Raw genomic sequence first — 19,301 nt, 5'->3', positions numbered from 1 at the left:
GGTTGTGTCGTATCTTAACAGAAAATGATGTGTGGTAGACTATTACCTGTATTGTGTTCCTTCATAGTTTCACTCTTCAAGTTTTTCAATGACGTTTTCGATGATCCAACCATACGGATAATATTAAATACCGTTCGTAGTTCTGGGAAAAAATAATCAAAAATTTTTATATCCGAGTTGTGTCGTATCTTAATAGAAAAGGATGTGGGGAGACTATTACCTGTATTGTGTTCTGTCATAGTTTCACTGTTCAATTTTTTCAAATGACGTTTTCGAAAATCAAACCGTACAGATGATATTAAATACCCTTCATAGTGCTGGGAAAAAATAATCAAAAAGTTTAATGTACGGGTTGTGTCATATCTTAACAGAAAACGATGTGTGGGAGACTATTACCTGTATTGTGTTCCGTCATAGTTTCATTGTTCAATGTTTTAAAATGACTTTTTTGAGGATTCAACCGTACGGATGATATTAAATACCCTTCGTAGTGCTGGGAAAAAATAGTCAAAAAATTTAATGTTCGGATTGTGTCGTATCTTAACAAAAAAGGATGTGTGGGAGACTAATACCTGTATTGTGTTCCGTCATTGTTTCACTGTTCGATTTTTTGAAATGACGTTTTCGAAGATACAACCATACAGATGATATTAAATACCCCTTGTAGTGGTGGGAAAAAATAATCCAAAAATTTAATGTCCGGGTTGTGTCGTATATTAATAGACAACGATATGTGGGAGACTATTACCTGTATTGTGTTCCGTCATAGTTTCACTGTTCGATTTTTTCAAATGACGTTTTCGAAGATCCAACCATAGAGATGATATTAAATACCCTTCGTAGTGCTGGGAAAAAATAATAAAAAAATTTAATGTCCGGTTTGTGTCGTATCTGAACAGAAAATGATGTGTGGGAGACTATTACCTGTATTGTGTTTCGTCATAGTTTCACTGTTCGATTTTTTTAAATGAAGTTTCGATGATCAAACCGTATGGATGATATTAAATACCCTTCGTAGTGCAGGGAAAAAATAATAAAAAAATTTCATGTCCATGTTGTGTCGTGTCTTAAGAGAAAATGATGTGTGAGAGACTATTACCTGTATTGTGTTCCGTCATAGTTTTACTGTTCAATTTTTTCAAATGATGTTTTCGAAGATCCAATCGTACGAATAATATTAAATACCCTTCGTAGTGCTTGGAAAAAATAATCAAAAAATTTAATGTTGTGTCGTATCTTAATAGAAAATGATGTGTGAGAGACTATTACCTGTATTGTGTTCCGTCATAGTTTCACTGTTCGATTTTTTCAAATAATGTTTTCGAAGATCCAATCGTACGAATAATATTAAATACCCTTCATAGTGCTTGGAAAAAATAATCAAAAAATTTAATGTTCGGGTTGTGTCGTATCTTAATAGAAAATGATGTGTGAGAGACTATTACCTGTATTGTGTTCCGTCATAGTTTCACTGTTCGATTTTTTCAAATGATGTGTTCGAAGATCTAATCATACGAATAATATTAAATACCCTTCATAGTGCTTGGAAAAATAATCAAAAAATTTAATGTCCGGGTTGTGTCGTATCTTAATAGAAAATGATGTGTGAGAGACTATTACCTGTATTGTGTTCCGTCATAGTTTCACTGTTCGATTTTTTCAAATGACGTTTTCGAAGATCGAACTGTACGGATGATATTAAATACCCTTCGTAGTGCTGGAAAAAAATAATCAAAAAATTTAATTTTCGGGTTGTGTCGTATCTTAACAGAAAATGATGTGTAGTAAACTATTACATGTATTGTGTTTCGTCATAGTTTCACTGTTCGATTTTTTTAAATGACATTTTTGAAGATCCAACAATACGGGTAATATTAAATCCCATTCGTAGTTCTGGGAAAAAATAATCAAATTTTTTTATGTCCGAGTTGTGTCGTATCTTAACAGAAAACGATGTGTGGGAGACTATTACCAGGATTGTGTTCCGTTTTATTTTCACTATTCGATTTTTTCAAATGATATTTTCGAAGATCCAACCATACGGATGATATTAAATATCCTTTGTAATGCTAGGAAAAAATAATTAAACATTTTAATGTCCGGATTGTGTCGTATCTTAAGAGAAAACGATGTGTGGGAGACTATTACCTGTATTGTTCTCCGTCATAGTTTCACTGTTCGATTTTTTCAAATGATGTTTTCGAAGATCCAATCGTACGAATAATATTTAATACCCTTCATAGTGCTTGGAAAAAATAATCAAAAAATTTAATGTTCGGGTCGTGTCGTATCTTAATAGAAAATGATGTGTGAGAGACTATTACCTATACTGTGTTCCGTCATAGTTTCACTGTTCGATTTTTTCAAATGATGTTTTCGAAGATATAATCATACGAATAATATTAAATACCCTTCATAGTGCTTGGAAAAAATAATCAAAAAATTTAATGTCTGGGTTGTGTCGTATCTTAATAGAAAATGATGTGTGAGAGACTATTACCTGTATTGTGTTACGTCATAGTTTCACTGTTCAATTTTTTCAAATGATGTTTTCGAAGATTGAACTGTACGGATGATATTAAATACCCTTCGTAGTGCTGGAAAAAAATAATCAAAAAATTTAATGTCCAGGTTGTGTCGTATCTTAACAGAAAATGATGTGTAGTAAACTATTACCTGTATTGTGTTTCGTCATAGTTTCACTGTTCGATTTTTTTAAATGTCATTTTCGACGATCCAACAATACGGATAATATTAAATTCCATTCGTAGTTTTGGGAAAAAATAATCGAATTTTTTTATGTCCGAGTTGTGTCATATCTTAACAGAAAACGATGTGTGGGAGACTATTACCAGTATTGTGTTCCGTTTTATTTTCACTATTCGATTTTCTCAAATGATATTTTCGAAGATCCAACTGTACGGATGATATTAAATATCCTTCGTAATTCTGGGAAAAAATAATTAAAAATTTTAATGTCCAGGTTGTGTCGTATCTTAAGAGAAAACGACGTGTGGGAGACTATTACCTGTATTGTGTTCCGTCATAGTTTCACTGTTTGATTTTTTTAAATGTTGTTTTCGAAGATCCAATCATACGAATGATATTAAATACCCTTCGTAGTTCTTGGAAAAAATAATCAAAAAATTTAATGTTCGGGTTGTGTCGTATCTTAATAGAAAATGATTTGTGAGAGACTATTACCTGTATTATGTTGCGTCATAGTTTCACTGTTCAATTTTTTTAAATAACGTTTTCGAAGATCCAACCGTATGAATGATATTAAATACCCTTCGTAGTGCTGGGAAAAAATAATCAAAAAGTTTCATGGACGGGTTGTGTCATATCTTAACAGAAAATGATGTGTGAGAGACTATTACCTGTATTGTGTTCCGTCATAGTTTCATTGTTCAATTTTTAAAATGACTTTTTTGACGATCCAACCGTACGGATGATATTAAATACCCTTCGTAGTGCTGGGAAAAAATAGTCAAAAAATTTAATGTTCGGATTGTGTCGTATCTTAACAAAAAATGATGTGTAGGAGACTATTACCTGTATTGTGTTCTGTCATAGTTCACTATTCGATTTTTTGAAATGACATTTTCGAAGATCCAACCGTACAGATGATATTAAATACCCTTCGTAGTGCTTGGAAAAAATAATAAAAAAATTTAATGTCCGGGTTGTGTCGTATCTTAACAGAAAATGATTTGTGGGAGAATATTACCTGTATTGTGTTCTGTCATAGTTTCACTATTCGATTTTTTCAAATGATATTTTCAAAGATGCAACCGCACGGATGATATTAAATACCCTTCGTAATTCTGGGAAAAAATAACTAAAATTTTAATGTCCGGGTTGTGTCGTATCTTAACAAAAAATGATGTGTGGGAGACTATTATCTGTATTGTGTTCCATCATAGTTTTACTATTCGATTTTTTTAAATGACCTTTTCGACGATCCAACCATACGGATGATATTAAATACTCCTTGTAGTGGTGGGAAAAAATAATCAAAAAAATCAATGTCCGGGTTGTGTCGTATCTTAACAGACAACGTTGTGTGGGATACTACCTGTATTGTGTTCCGTCATCGTTTCACTGTTTGATTTTTTCAAATAACGTTTTCGAAGATACAAACATACAGATGATATTAAATACCCTTCGTAGTGCTGGGAATAAATAATCAAAAAATTTAATGTCCGGTTTGTGTCGTATCTGAATAGAAAACGATGTGTGGGAGACTATTACCTGTATTGTGTTTCATCATAGTTTCACTGTTTGATTTTTTTAAATAACGTTTCGACGATCAAACCGTACGGATGATATTAAATACCCTTCGTAGTGCTGGGAAAAAATAATAAAAAAAATTTCATGTCCGGGTTGTGTTGTATCTTAAGAGGAAACGATGTGTGGGAGACTATTACCTATATTGTGTTTCGTCATAGTTTCACTGTTCGATTTTTTTAAATGACATTTTCGAAGATCCAATCATACGAATGATATTAAATACCCTTCGTAGTGCTTGGAAAAAATAATCAAAAAGTTTAATGTCCGGGTTGTATCGTATTTTAAGAGAAAACGATGTGTAGGAGACTATTACACATATTGTGTTCAGTCATAGTTTCACTGTTCAATTGTTTTAAATGAAGTTTTCAAAGATCCAAACGCACAGATGATAGTAAATACCCTTCGTAGTGCTGGGAAAAAATAATTAAAAAATTTCATGTCCGGGTTGTGTCATATCTTAATAGAAAATGATGTATGGGACACTATTACCTGTATTTTGTTCCGTCATAGTTTCACTGTTCGGTTTTTTAAATGACGTTATCCAACCGTACGGATGATAGTAAATACCCTTTATAGTGCCTGGAAAAAATAATCAAAAAATTTAATGTCCGGGTTGTGTCGTATCTTAACGGAAAACGATGTGTAAGAGATTATTACTTGTATTGTGTTCCATCTTATTTTCACTGTTTGATTTTTTTAAATAACGTTTTCGAAGATTCAACCATACGGATGATATACCCTTTCGTAGTGCTTGGAAAAAATAATCATAAACTTTAATGTTCGGGTTGTGTCGTATCTTAACAGAAAACAATGTCTGGGAGACTATTACATGTATTGTGTTCCATCATAGTTTCACTGCTCGATTTTTTTAATTGACATTTTCAATGATCCAACCATACGGATGATATTAAATACCCTTCGCAGTGCTGCGAAAAAATAATCAAAAAAATTAATTTTCGGGTTGTCGTATCTTTATTGAAAACGATGTGTGGGAGACTATTACCTGTATTGTGTTCCTTCATAGTTTCACTGTTCGATTTTTTTTAAATGACATTTTCTACGATCCAACCGTACAGATTATATTAAATACCCTTCTTAGTGCTGGGAAAAAATAATCATAAAATTTAATGTCCGGGTTGTGTCGTATTTTAACAAAAAATGATATATTAAATATATTAAAAATAAATAAACAAGATGTGTCCAAAATTATACACGGGATATTTTTCCCCTATTAAAAACATGTGCGGCATATTTTCCATCAAAAATTGCTAAGTCCTCATTTCTCATATTTCACTCTCCCTCACATCACTCTCGGCTCACGTCACCTCACCTCGCTCTCACCTCACCTCACCTCGCTCTCACCCCTCCTTCTCTATACCCACAGTTACCACTACTGATGAAAAGGGTTTCAAAAAAATAGGGTTTCAAAATTAGGGTTTAAAAAATTGGGCATTTCAAAGTTTAGGGGTTTTGATCAATCCTTCTTGACACCCACAGGTATTACTCTCCCTCTCTCTCTCTCTCTCCATATAATTTTGTATGATGTTTGTATATTGTATGATGTTATATGATCTCATTAGTTTTTTAAACCCCATTAATTAGTAGTGTTGTTGTTAATTTATTGTATTCAACTGGTAGTTGTATTCAGCTGGTAGTGTCTAACTGGTAGATCTGAGAAGTGGAGTTGACTTGGATAATATGTTATGAGATCAATATATACACAACATTTATACTTGGAGACCAAGTATTTCGTACTAGCTAGCGATGACAGGAGAATTAAACTAGTTTTGCGTTGTTTATCAAGTAACGTTATTGTTTCATGTTAACATTAAAATATAATTTTTAATCTGGTTAAACTTGAATTGGTGCTATAACCAAAATGTAGAATGGCGATTAGTCTATGTCTTGTAAATTGTGTTAGCCTAGTGCAACCATTTGCGACAACTTCTACTTCTAAAATATATATGCCGATTGACTGCGCTTCCAATGAAGTCAGGGCCTGATAGAGAGTTTAGCATCGCATTGTTTGAATATTTGAGTCATGAACCCGAAGATACCAACTGATATTTTAATAATTTCACCCTTGCAGTCATGCCAAGTGAATGTGAATGAGTATGAGCTACTTGAAGAATGTTGAAGAAAACAAAAAAAAGTTTCTTGAACTCAGATTAGGAAATTATGCTGCTAATCCAATTAAACTGATACTTCAGCAAAGTACAAAGGAAAAGAACGATGGGGAGCAATCTTCTGAATATGTTGTGGAAAATGAGAGTGGAGATGAAAGTGATGACACGTCGGAGGTAATATTTATTTATAAAAAGGCTATTTTTGAAAAGCTCTTCTTTATACTAGTACATTATTTTACTTGTTAGTATTTTTTCTTGATTGTTGTTTAATGTTTATTTTATAAAGAATCAAATTTGTCCAGAAACGGAAAGCTTCACTGGTCCTAGAACTCGTTCACGAGCAAATGCTAGAAATTTGGGTGATAAGGATCTGATGGATGCTATCGGCAAAGGAAAAAAAGTTGCCACTTCAACAGAGAAGGAAGCTTCTGGTGCTGCTATCACATGTGGAAAACTTATAAAACCAACATGTAGCAAACTGTTAAAATAAGGTGATAATTCTGTATCAAGTGGTTCAGTTGCTGCTCATGTCGCCCTGCGAGAACGTCAGAAGCAGAATCTTAAAGATGAATTGGGGAGAGAGGATGTTGGTGATACCATTTTACAAAGAGCAAGTGAAGCTGAAGAAGTAGAAGCAGGTAAGGCGTGTACGCCCCTTTTTTTATTTTTTCTTAATAGTGTACACCTCATTTACTAAGAATTAGTAGGATTATTAGTAATAATATGGTAATTTCATTTTATTTTCTTTGATGGCTATCTGAACAGGTCCTAAAAAATATAGAGGCCATTCAAAAATGTTAAAAGTTCATGGTAGGAGTGCTGGTGAAAAGAAATTTGTTAAACTGAGTAAACGAGGTCAACCAATTGGAGACCGTAAGACTAGATCCGAGTTAAGCAATTTCCTGGGGACTCTAGTTAAGGATTATGTGTTGCTGACATATGTTAACTGGCATGTTGTTCCAGATGATTTGAAGAAGCAAATGTTAGAATATACTTTGGTGAACTCAATAACCAACCTGACCTTTAATTTACTTTTCTCATATTTGTGCATAAACTAATGCAAGTTCTATGTTGATACATTATATGAGAGCCTAGAAGATCCCTTATTATTGTCCCTAGAGACTAAGAACTAAACCAATGTTTAGTTTGGTATACACAAGATGACTATGATGACCTCAAGTCTAAGGACACTTGTACAACTATCACTATGTGTACAACTACTAACACGTGAGTGAACTCCATCAGTTGTTCAACTATGCTAGTCATATTCAGTGAACTTATTCTATAATAAGCACCTACATACTAGCTATAGTGTCACCACATAAATGTCTTTGAGAACAGACATCCTTCATAATGAAGCAAGCATAGTATGTACCGATATTTGAGGATTACTAATTACCAGTTAGTAATCCTATGAACATGAACTATTTAAGTTCAGAATTATCATGTTTTAGGTCTCATTATAATGATCTCATCATAATCCATAAAAGCTTTACTCTAAAATATGGTATATCTTATTTAAACCCTTAAATTGATAAAGCCCGTAATAAAAATAAAATAAGTCTTTTATTAATATAATTGAAATCAAAAGAGATTATGTAAAACTTATTCCTAAAGCATCATACATGATTGGACTTAGGACATATCTCTTTCAATCGCTCCACCAGCTAGTAGATAAACATAGCCCGAAGTAGATTTTCTTTCATCTTTGCATCCTCCAAAGTCAGAATCTGAATATCCAATGATTTCTAGATGATCTGATTTCCTATATGTGAGCATATAATCTTTTGTTTTCTTCAAATACCGTAAGACTCGTTTCACTGCTTTCCATTGCTCTATTCCCGGATTACTCAAATATCTTCCCAACATTACAACAATGAATGTTCTATCAGGATGATACAAACTTGAGCATACATTAGGCTTCCCACTGCCGATGCATATGGTATCCTTTGAATTTTCCTTATCTCAAGTTCATTCTTGGGACACTGTTTGAGACTAAATTTGTCTCCCTTAGACACGGGTGTATCCATTGGTGCACAATCTTTCAAGCCATACCTTTCCAGTATATTTTCGATATAGCTCTTTTGTGACAATCCAAGAATACCTCGAGAGCGATCTCGATATATCTGAATTCCTTATTCAAAAGAGGCATTACCAAGGTCCTTCATCTCAAATTGACTAGTGAGAAATTTTTTGGTATCATGCAATAAGCTTATATCATTAGTAGCAAGTAAGATATCATCAATGCATAAGAGAAGAAAGCTAAATTTACTCCCACTGAACCTGTAATATACACAATGTTCCATCAAGTTCACTTCGAAACCATATGATATGATAACATGATGAAATTTGTGAGACCATTCACGAGAAGCCTTCCTGAGACCATAAATGAACTTCTTTAATTTGCAAACCATAGTCTTTAGATCTCCAGTGACAAAGTTTTCTGGTTGCACAATATAAATTGTCTCGCCAATGTTTCCATTGAGAAATGCCGTCTTTACATCCATCTGATGTAGCTTTAGATCATAATGAGCAACAAGTTCCATAAAAATTCTAAATGAGTCTTTCGTGGAAATCGGAGAGAAAGTCTTATTATAGTCGATACCTTTCTTTTGAGTGAATCCTTTAGCAACTAGATTAGCCTAATATCTCTCGATGTTACCACTCAAATCCCTTTTGGTTTTAAATACCCACTTGCAACCAATAGGTTTTGAGCCTTTAGGAAAATCGACAAGATGCCAAATGTCATTGCCTTTCATAGATTACATCTCTTCATTCATGGCATCAATATACTTTTAAGGGTTAGAACTCTACATGGCTTGTTGAATATTTACAGGATCATCTTCCTCAATTCCAATTCCATCTTCATGTTCTTGTAGAAAAATAACATAATCATCTGGAATTGTGCTCTTTCAATCTCTAGTGGATCTCCTTAGTGGCACTTCTTGTGATTCATGAGGTTGTTGAGTTTGCTCAATTGGTTCCTTATGGGGAATATCAGTATTGTCTTGAACCGAAGGGCCTTGAACAATGATAGGTATCATAATATGATCATTGCTCTTGGAAAATTCATAAATAAGATCATGACTATTTTCTTCAAAGACATTAATTTTACCTATATCTTCCCTCCCAAAATCAACATCCTCAAAAAATCTTGCATTATCAGTCTCAAATAAGGATCTAGTAGCGGAATCATAAAATTTAAATCCGCGAGTACGTTCCGGATACCCAACAAAATAGCAACTGACCGTCCTAGAGTCCAGTTTCTTTTTATTTGGCCTATATGGCCTTGCCTCAGCTGGACAACCCCAAACATGTAAATGCTTAATTCTAAGCATTTTTCTTAGTCCAAAGTTTGTAAGGTGTTTCGGCGACTGCTTTAGTTAGAACCCAGTTAAGGATATAAATTGCAGTCTTTAGTGCTTCTTCCCAAAGTGACTCAGGCAAGGAAGAATGACTTATCATACTTCTCACCATATCTTTAAGAGTACGGTTTCGCCTCTCAGCAACACTATTTATATTTGGTTTTCCTGGCATAGTGTACTTGGGGAGAATTACACACTCCTTTAAGAAGTTAGCAAAGGGTCCTGGACGTTGCTCACATGATCCATCATTTCTACCGTAGTATTCACCACCACGATCAGATCTGACAGCTTTAAGACTACTGTTTAGCTGAAGTTCAACTTCAGCTTTATACTCTTTATATACGTCCAGAGCATATGAATTCTCATGTATTAAGTATAGGTAATTCACCACAAAGTGTCCAAACTGAGGAGGCAGAGAAATAAAAACCAAGTGAACAAGTAACTCATCTGAAAGTTCTATCTTGAGTTTCTTGAGTTTTCCAACAAATCCCAATGATATACTCCCTTATGTTCCCCTTTCCTTTATACCTCTTGGTCACGAGTTTTGACAGAAGATTACTCGTTTCTGCTTTCTCATTTTTAGAAAAATATTTCTCAATATTGGAGTGGAACTTCTTGACACTTGTGCTCTCAACAATTGAGCCCTGAAAGCCAGTTGGAATCGTTCGCTTCATGATTTTCAGACACATACGATTAAAGCGTTCCCATTTCTCAATTTGATTCGTTTTGGGATCATCTGTAGTGGGAACTGGTTGCTCTTTCCTTAGCGCAAGGTCGAGATCCATACACCCAAGAACGATCTCAACATTCTCTTTCCACGTGACATAATTTGTCCCATTTAACATTGGAATCATGCTCAACTGAGCAGAAGCAGAATTAACACTCTCAGTAACTGAAATATAAAACAAATATACGACAAAAGCTTAAAACTAGTATATATAATAATTGTGATAAGTTTTTAAATATAGGCAACACCATCACAAGATACCTAACACAACATTAAATTTAGTCTTTGGACATAAAATTTAATTTGCAATTGGTACTCTCCACACAATAATCAAGTATTAGCAATTAATTTCTATCAAATAATAGGCCTTTCTTCGGACCCACTTATTATTCACATAAAAATCTTAATATTGCTACACATTTATTATCACAAGAATATTTTAATTTAGGTCAAATATTACCTTCTTTTGGTCCGATAAAATTTACATAAAATTAAAAATTCTATTGTCATAATAATATTTTTAAATTAATTAAGCTACACAAAAGCGGTCACTTTGGCGACATATTACTTCAATTAATTAACATAAAATATTAGACCACTTATATAAATAAGTAAACTTAATTTGCCAATAATAAATATAAGTTACAATTATATATATTTTATTTATTTTTACAAATATCCTTACTTGAAAAATTAAGACACTAAATATATCTTAATATTCTATATGTCAGAAAACAAACTTGTCAATTCACTCCCATGCAAAATAACAATATGCAATGCTTGGTACATGAGCTATGTAAACTAATATATTTGCCGCACAATTATATATTAAACTAAATAATCAAATTCATGACATAACTAGAATTGAGCTCCTGACTCGTACAAACAAATGTTGTATGTCTATTGCAAATGTAAGAAAATTGCACACTTGTTTAATTTTAGATCATTATTGGTTGCCATAACAATAACAGATAAATACATATTCATATGAATGTACAAAGACAAATACATAGCCGCACGAAGGGTTTTATCTCATAAACCGTTCACCGAATTAATCAAATATATCACAATCTCAAAATGAATAATAATTGTAATCCCGATAACCAAAATATGAGGAGGCTCTGGTGCCAATTGATAAAATCTAAGAATTCTATAAACATATAATTATCTAAAATAGAGACAAGGACCGTAATCATCATATCTAATTATCGAGATTAAACCGAAGGCGGAAGCGTAGCTGAATTCATGAGGCGATAATTGTGATGGTATCCGAATCTATATTATGTTCTTGATTATTTTCTTCCTCAACCAAGTACTCCTTATGATTTATCAAAAGCTCTCTCCGATGGGTAGAAGATAAGCCCTTTAACGTACTTGATATATTGGGGACTATAACCCTTATTATATACCACCTAATTAAATCTCCCATTATAATTTAATTGAGGCTGGTATTAGGTATCCACTTATTAGGTCCATACAATAAATTAAAATCTAATTAGGTTTCTTATTTGATCACTTAATTTAACCTAGTATAATAAATAGTAAATATAATTGACATATTTATATGTAGCCCATAAAATAATGATTTTTATTAAAATAAAAATAACAGGTTCTTTATTAAATTGTTCCCTCTAACGGTTGACATCCTGATGAACTTGTGCCCGGGACTTGTAACTGTTGTCATTGATAGCTCATAGTTACATACTGAATGCTATGTGGTTCAGATATGTCAGCCGAGACCTAAACTGATTCCAACGCCCTTATTATTTTGAGAGTAAATTACAAAGTGGTTGATGAACTTTACCCGATTTCTGTTCATTTTTTGTATAGTGTTAGGAAAACCTCTACAGCAATCTCTAGTAGTTTTCGTCTTTGTGTGTCAAAAACAGAGTTATATAACAAACTCTATAATGCAATAATAAAATTCAACCAAGCATAACTAAGTACAGAAACAATACTAATAGCAAGAAATATTTCAGACAAAAGAATATGCATGGAAAACCCAAATAAAAAAAATCACGGGGACCTTAGTCCTCTTAAGCTTCCACTATAAACAACGTTTATTAATGGGATTATAATGATCTTCTCTACTTATCTAGAGGCTCACAATATCATCAACAGTACACTCATGGATATACAATATAAAGACATCATCTACTAAGATGGCTACACAAAATAAAATCAGAGAATTTACCTGACGGAAGTGAATCAGGAGTATACTTTAGAGCAGACAAGTAAAACTCTAGAACCGAGATAATTATGATCCTATATTTCTTCCTCTAGCTGCTACTCTCTCACCTTTTACTTCTCTATATTTTTCTCTATCTGTCTAAATTTGAAAATGAACCGTCTAATGCATTTTATTTATTTTTATTTTAACATGGGCTTAATATCCATGTATTGGGCCAAGCCCACAAAGTCGAGCGGACCCAAAACATCTCACCCTACGCCTTAGTTAGTGGGCATCACTTAACCCGCTTTTCTCCTGCAAGCCTCGAGCTTTTCCTTAGGCAAAGATTTTGTGAACATATCAGAACCATTCTAAGATTTATGTACTTTTTCTAAGTGTAGTTCTTTTGTATCCATAATATCACGAATCCAGTGATATCTAATATCTATATGTTTACTTCTTGAGTGAAATGTTGAATTTTTAGAAAGGTGAATTGCACTCTGGTTATCACAATAGACAACATATCTTTTGTTAGGAATATGTGTATTAGTTTGATGATAAGTTCAGCAAAACACTTAAGTACAAATCTAGTGTTTGTAGCCTCAACGGATAAGACCATCTTGGCTATCCGTTGAAGGAGTAGCCTTACTTAGCAATAAGTTTGGTATTGTAGCACATCTCACTCTCTGGTTTCAAGCTGTAATTCTTAGATGTTGTTAGGAGATAATCAGTCATGTTGACTACTAATGGATGTACAAGTAGGAGGGCTAATTGTAAATATTTCATGCCTTGTAATTTTGTATAAGTGAAGAAGTATCAACTGATATTGAAGACCTCCAACGGATAAGAAACTAAGCTTCAACGGATGTCTCTAATGCTTCAACGGATAAGTGCTTCAACGGATAAAGCTTCAACTGCTAGAGCATCAACGGATAAAGCCATCAACGGATGAAAGCTTCAACGGATGCACTGCTAGAACATCAACGGATAAAGCCATCAACGGATGAAAGCTTCAACGGATGCTCAGTCTCATAGCAGTTGATAGTGACAGTTAACAAAGCTGATAGAGGCACATGGATTGACAGAGATGTGGTAGCCTATTTCAGGAACAGCAGAAAAAGCAGCCGTTTTTAGTCTGGTTCAAAATGGAAAGTCAACAGATAATTCCATATTACACTGGATAAAAATAAAACAGAAATAAGTGGAGAACTATTGTCTTATTGTACTTTATCTTTGTCTTCACTTGTAAACTTGGTGTTATATAAACCAAGTAGTAGCTAGTAATTAGATATGAATTTTCCCTGAGCTGTTTAGAAATATCAAGAGAGAAAATCATCTAGTTTGTACTAGGAAGCAGCTGTGATTTAATTTTGAATCACAGATTTTCTGAAATAACACATCTCTGGTGGAACAACAAATCCACCAGAAAAGTTTTTAAGTTCTTTGTGTTCATTTCATTTGTGTTTAAATATATATCTGTCTGCATCAGCTCCAAGCAATTCACACACATTTGATCACTCAAATACTTAGTCTTACAAATTGCTCAAAACTTGAAAAAGTTTTGAGATTTACATTCAACCCCCCCTTCTGTAAATCTCATTGTTAGTCCACTGGGAATAACAATTGGTATCAGAGCAAGCTCTTAACATACAAAGAGTTTAAAGATCTATTCTGCTAACATCATGAGTAAGAAGGATATTGGTATAAAGATTCCAATCCTGGAAAGAGATAACTATCATCACTGGAAGGTGAAGATGCATTTACATCTTCTCTCTCAAGATGAAAGCTACATCAACTACATTGAGAATGGTCCTCACATCCAACACAAGGTGGCCACAGCTGCTACTGCTACAGTTGCTGTTGGACAGTCTATTCCCAAGCCAAAGGTAGAATGGACTGTTGAAGATATTGAAGAGGTCCACAAGGACAAGAAAGCCATGAACATTTTGGTTAATGGCCTGGATCAAGATATGTTTGACAATGTCATCAATAGCCAAACTGCTAAGGAAATTTGGGATACTGTGCAGCTTATCTGTGAAGGCACGGAGCAAGTTAGAGAAAACAAAATGCAGCTTCTCATTCAACAATATGAATATTTCCACTTTGAAGAAGGAGAATCATTGAATGATACATTCAACAGATTTCAGAAACTATTGAATGGATTAAAGCTGTATGGGAGAGTGTACCAAGTCAAGGACTCCAATCTAAAATTTCTAAGGTCTCTACCAAAGGAATGGAAGCCTATGACTGTTTCTCTAAGAAATTCTCAAGATTTTAAGGACTTCACACTTGAAAGATTATATGGAATTTTGAAGACTTATGAACTTGAGATGGAGCAAGATGAGCTGTTGGAAAAGGGAAAGAGAAAAGGAGGATCAGTTGCACTTGTAGCTGACAGTGAAAAAGTTGAAGCCAGAAATGAGGAAAATACAATGCCAAGTCTCAAAATTGGCACAAGCAAATCAGAATCAAGCAAGGGTAAAGAGCAAGTTGCTGAGGATGAAGACAATTCCAGTCAGGATGAATCTGATGATATTGATGAACATCTGGCCTTTCTGTCCAGGAGGTTTGCAAAGATGAAGTTCAGGAAAAACACAAAGTTCACTAAGCCAAACAAAAACATGGTGGACAAATCAAAGTTCAAATGTTACAACTGTGGCATTAGTGGACACTTTGCAAGTGAGTGTAGGAAGCCAAATTCTGAGAAAAAGAAATTTGAGCAAGTTGATTACAAAAGGAAGTATTTTGATTTGCTCAAACAAAAGGAAAGAGCTTTTCTCACTCAAGATGATTGGGCAGCAGATGGGGTAAATGAAGATGATGATGTGGAATATGTCAACCTAGCCCTGATGGCTAATTCTGATGAAAATGAAACTAGTTCATTAAGCAACCAGGTAATTACTACTGATCTCTCTCAGCTTTCTAAACATGAATGCAATGAAGCCATAAATGATATGTCCAATGAATTATATCATTTGCGTGTTTCTCTTAAATCACTAGCTAAAGAAAACACTAGGATCAAAGAAAATAATGTGTTTTTAAGTGATAGGAATGTTGTGTTAGAGAGTCAGGTAATTGAGCTTGAAAAGATTAAACTTAAATGCTTGACTGTCGAGAGTGAACTAGAAGAAGCTGTTAAGAAAGTAGAAATTCTTTCTAAACAGTTAGAAAGTGAGCAAGAGGTAATCAAGGCCTGGAAAACATCTAGGGATGTTGGTGTTCAAATTGCCAAGGTTCAGGGAATTGAATCATTCTGTGAGGATGCCTGGAAGAAAAACAAAAAGAAGTTAGAATTAATTGATGGATTGTCAACGGATGTGGAATCAACGGATGATGAAAGTTATCCGTTGAAGGAGGAAAAGAAGCATCCGTTGAAGGCTCATCAATTAAAACATGCAAGTTCTTTTAAAAATAAAAAGAATGATTCAACTCTCAAGAACTTTGTCAGAGAAGGAGCTAGCACATCCAGAGATGTCAGTAAGGTGAATATAGGACACATGACTTTAGATCAGTTGGAAGATAGGCTTAAGTTGGTTGAGGATAAGAAGGAAACTAAAAGAAAATCTAAAAGAAATGGGAAGGTAGGGATTAATAAACATAACAATTACACACCTGATAGGTATGCTCCTAGAAAAAGCTGTGTACATTGTAAAAGTGTTAATCACCTATCTGATAATTGCAAATCTGTTAAAAATGCTCCCATGCCTTCAAATCCCTCCATGCCTAACATGTCTATGTCACCTCTGCATGCTATGCCTGTTATGTCTCACTAGAATCCCCATGCACATTTTGCAAACATGCCATACATTAACAATCCTTACTTTACTGTATTTAGTATGCCTCAAATGCCATACAATATGCCTATGTAGAATAACATGTTTGCACAACCTATGCCTTATCAAATTCAATCAAATGTGTTAAATGATTCCGTGACTAACCCTACACTTCAACCAACCACATCTGAGACCAAGGTTGACCCAAAGTTACCTAAGTCAAAAGATGCAGGAGGAATGAAGTCTAGGAAAAAGACTAACAAGGCTGGACCCAAGGAAACTTGGGTACCAAAATCAACTTGATTGATTTTGTTGTGTGCAGGGACAAAGAAGGAATCTATGGTACTTGGACAGTGGTTGTTCAAGACACATGACAGGAGATTTCACCCTGCTCACAGAATTTAAGGAGAGAGCTGGCCCTAGCATAACCTTTGGAGATGACAGCAAAGGATTCACTATGGGATATGGCTTGATTTCAAAAGAAAATGTCATCATTGATGAAGTTGCATTGGTTGATGGTCTCAAACACAATTTATTGAGCATCAGTCAACTATGTGACAGAGGGAATACTGTTTCCTTTAATTCTGAAGCCTGTATTGTCACAAGTAAAAAGGACAATAAAGTGGTTCTAACTGGAGTTAGAAAAGGAAATGTGTACTTAGCTGATTTCAACTCTACAGATGCAGAATCCATTACTTGTCTTCTCAGTAAAGCAAGTCCAGTTGAAAGTTGGCTATGGCATAAGAAGCTGTCCCATTTGAATTTCAAGACGATGAATGATCTGGTCAAAAAGGACTTAGTTAGAGGAATGCCTCTAGTGGAATTCACAAGGGATGGACTGTGTGATGCTTGTCAGAAAGGAAAGCAAAAGAAAGTATCATTCAGTAAGAAGCTTGAATCTGAAATTGATGAACCACTGCAACTTCTACACATGGATCTCTTTGGACCAGTCAATGTATTGTCAATTTCAAGGAAAAGATACTGCCTAGTGATTGTAGATGATTTCTCAAAGTTTTCATGGGTTTATTTTCTTGGATCAAAGGATGAAGCTAGTGAAATCATCATCAATCATATCAAGCAAGTCAACAATCATCCTGATTTCAAAGTAAGGAATATTAGGAGTGACAATGGAACTGAGTTCAAGAATTCAACCATGAAGATGTTCTGTGGAGTAAATGGGATCATGCATGAGTTCTCAGCTCCAAGAACTCCACAACAAAATGGTGTGGTGGAAAGGAAGAACAAATCACTAATTGAAGCTGCAAGGACAATGCTTGAGGATTCAAAGCTCCCAACTTATTTTTGGGCTGAGGCTGTTAACTGTGCATGTTACACTCAGAATATTTCTCTAATCAATCAAGCAAAATGCATGACTCCCTATCAATTATTTAAGAGAAGAAAACCAACTTTAAACTTTCTACATGTCTTTGGTTGCAAATGTTACTTCTTAAGGAATCAATCTGATCACAAAGGAAAGTTTGATGCAAAGGCTGATGAAGGAATATTTGTTGGTTATTCTGCTGGAAAATCATATAGGGTCTACAATCTAAGAACCAACATTGTCATAGAATCTGTACATGTTGTGTTTGATGATAAAAAGATTAATGGACTAACAGATGAGGGACATCATGAAGGACTCAAATTTGAAAATATTGAGATATATTGTGATGATAGAGAAGATGAGAATGATGAAGAAGACATCTCAAGAAGAAACCAGAGTCTGCCTTTGGATAATGCACAGAATGCTGCATCCGTTGAAAGTCAAAATTCAGCTTCCGTTGAAAGAAGCAATGCAGCATCCGTTGAAAGACAAAGTGCATCATCCGTTGAAGTTCATAACGAAGCATCCGTTGATCACAGTCTGTCAACGGATAATCACTTCACCTCATCAGTTGATAGAACTCCCATTTCCTTTCAAAGGATCAGTAACTCAGGGGGAGTTTCAACAAATCAATATTCTATCTCACATCATGACAATACTGAGGCAACCTCATTAAGGGCTAATCTACCACCTCAAAGGAAATGGACCAAGAATCACCCTTTTGAACTGATCATTGGTGATGCTACATCTAAAGTACAAACTAGAAGGGCTACTCAAGATGAATGTCTGTATAGTAGCTTTCTATCACAGGAGGAACCTAAGCGAGTGAAAGAAGCTCTTTTGGATCCAGATTGGATTTTAGCTATGCACGAGGAGCTAAACCAATTTGAGAGGAACAAAATGTGGAAGCTGGTACCCAAGCCAAAGAACAAGAGTTCTATTGACACAAAATGGGTATTCAGAAACAAGATAGATGAAAATGGCATTGTCATAAGGAATAAAGCCAGATTGGTTGCCAAAGGCTATTCTCAACAAGAGGGAATAGATTTTGATGAAACATTTGCTCCAGTTGCAAGACTTGAAGCCATCAGAATCTTTCTAGCATATGCAGCTAATGCCAATTTCAAAGTCTATCAGATGGATGTCAAGAGTGCATTTCTAAATGGGGAATTGGAGGAAGAAGTTTATGTAACCCAACCTCCTGGTTTTGAAGATCCAAATTTTCCAGATAATGTGTATTATTTGTTGAAAGCACTCTATGGACTAAAGCAAGCACCTAGAGCCTGGTATGAGACTTTATCAAAGTTCCTTCTAGATAATCACTTCATTAGAGGTACTGTTGACAAAACTCTCTTCTTTAGAAATGTTAATGGCTCTAAGATACTTGTACAAATTTATGTAGATGATATTATATTTGGATCTACAGATGATAAACTTTGTAAAAAGTTTGCTAAATTAATGCAAAGTAAATATGAAATGAGCATGATGGGAGAGCTAACTTACTTTCTTGGTTTACAAGTTAAACA

This window comes from Apium graveolens, chromosome 11 (assembly GCF_009905375.1).
Source record: "Apium graveolens cultivar Ventura chromosome 11, ASM990537v1, whole genome shotgun sequence".
In the NCBI taxonomy this organism is placed as follows: Eukaryota; Viridiplantae; Streptophyta; class Magnoliopsida; order Apiales; family Apiaceae; genus Apium; species Apium graveolens.
This window is presented reverse-complemented; position numbering follows the sequence as displayed.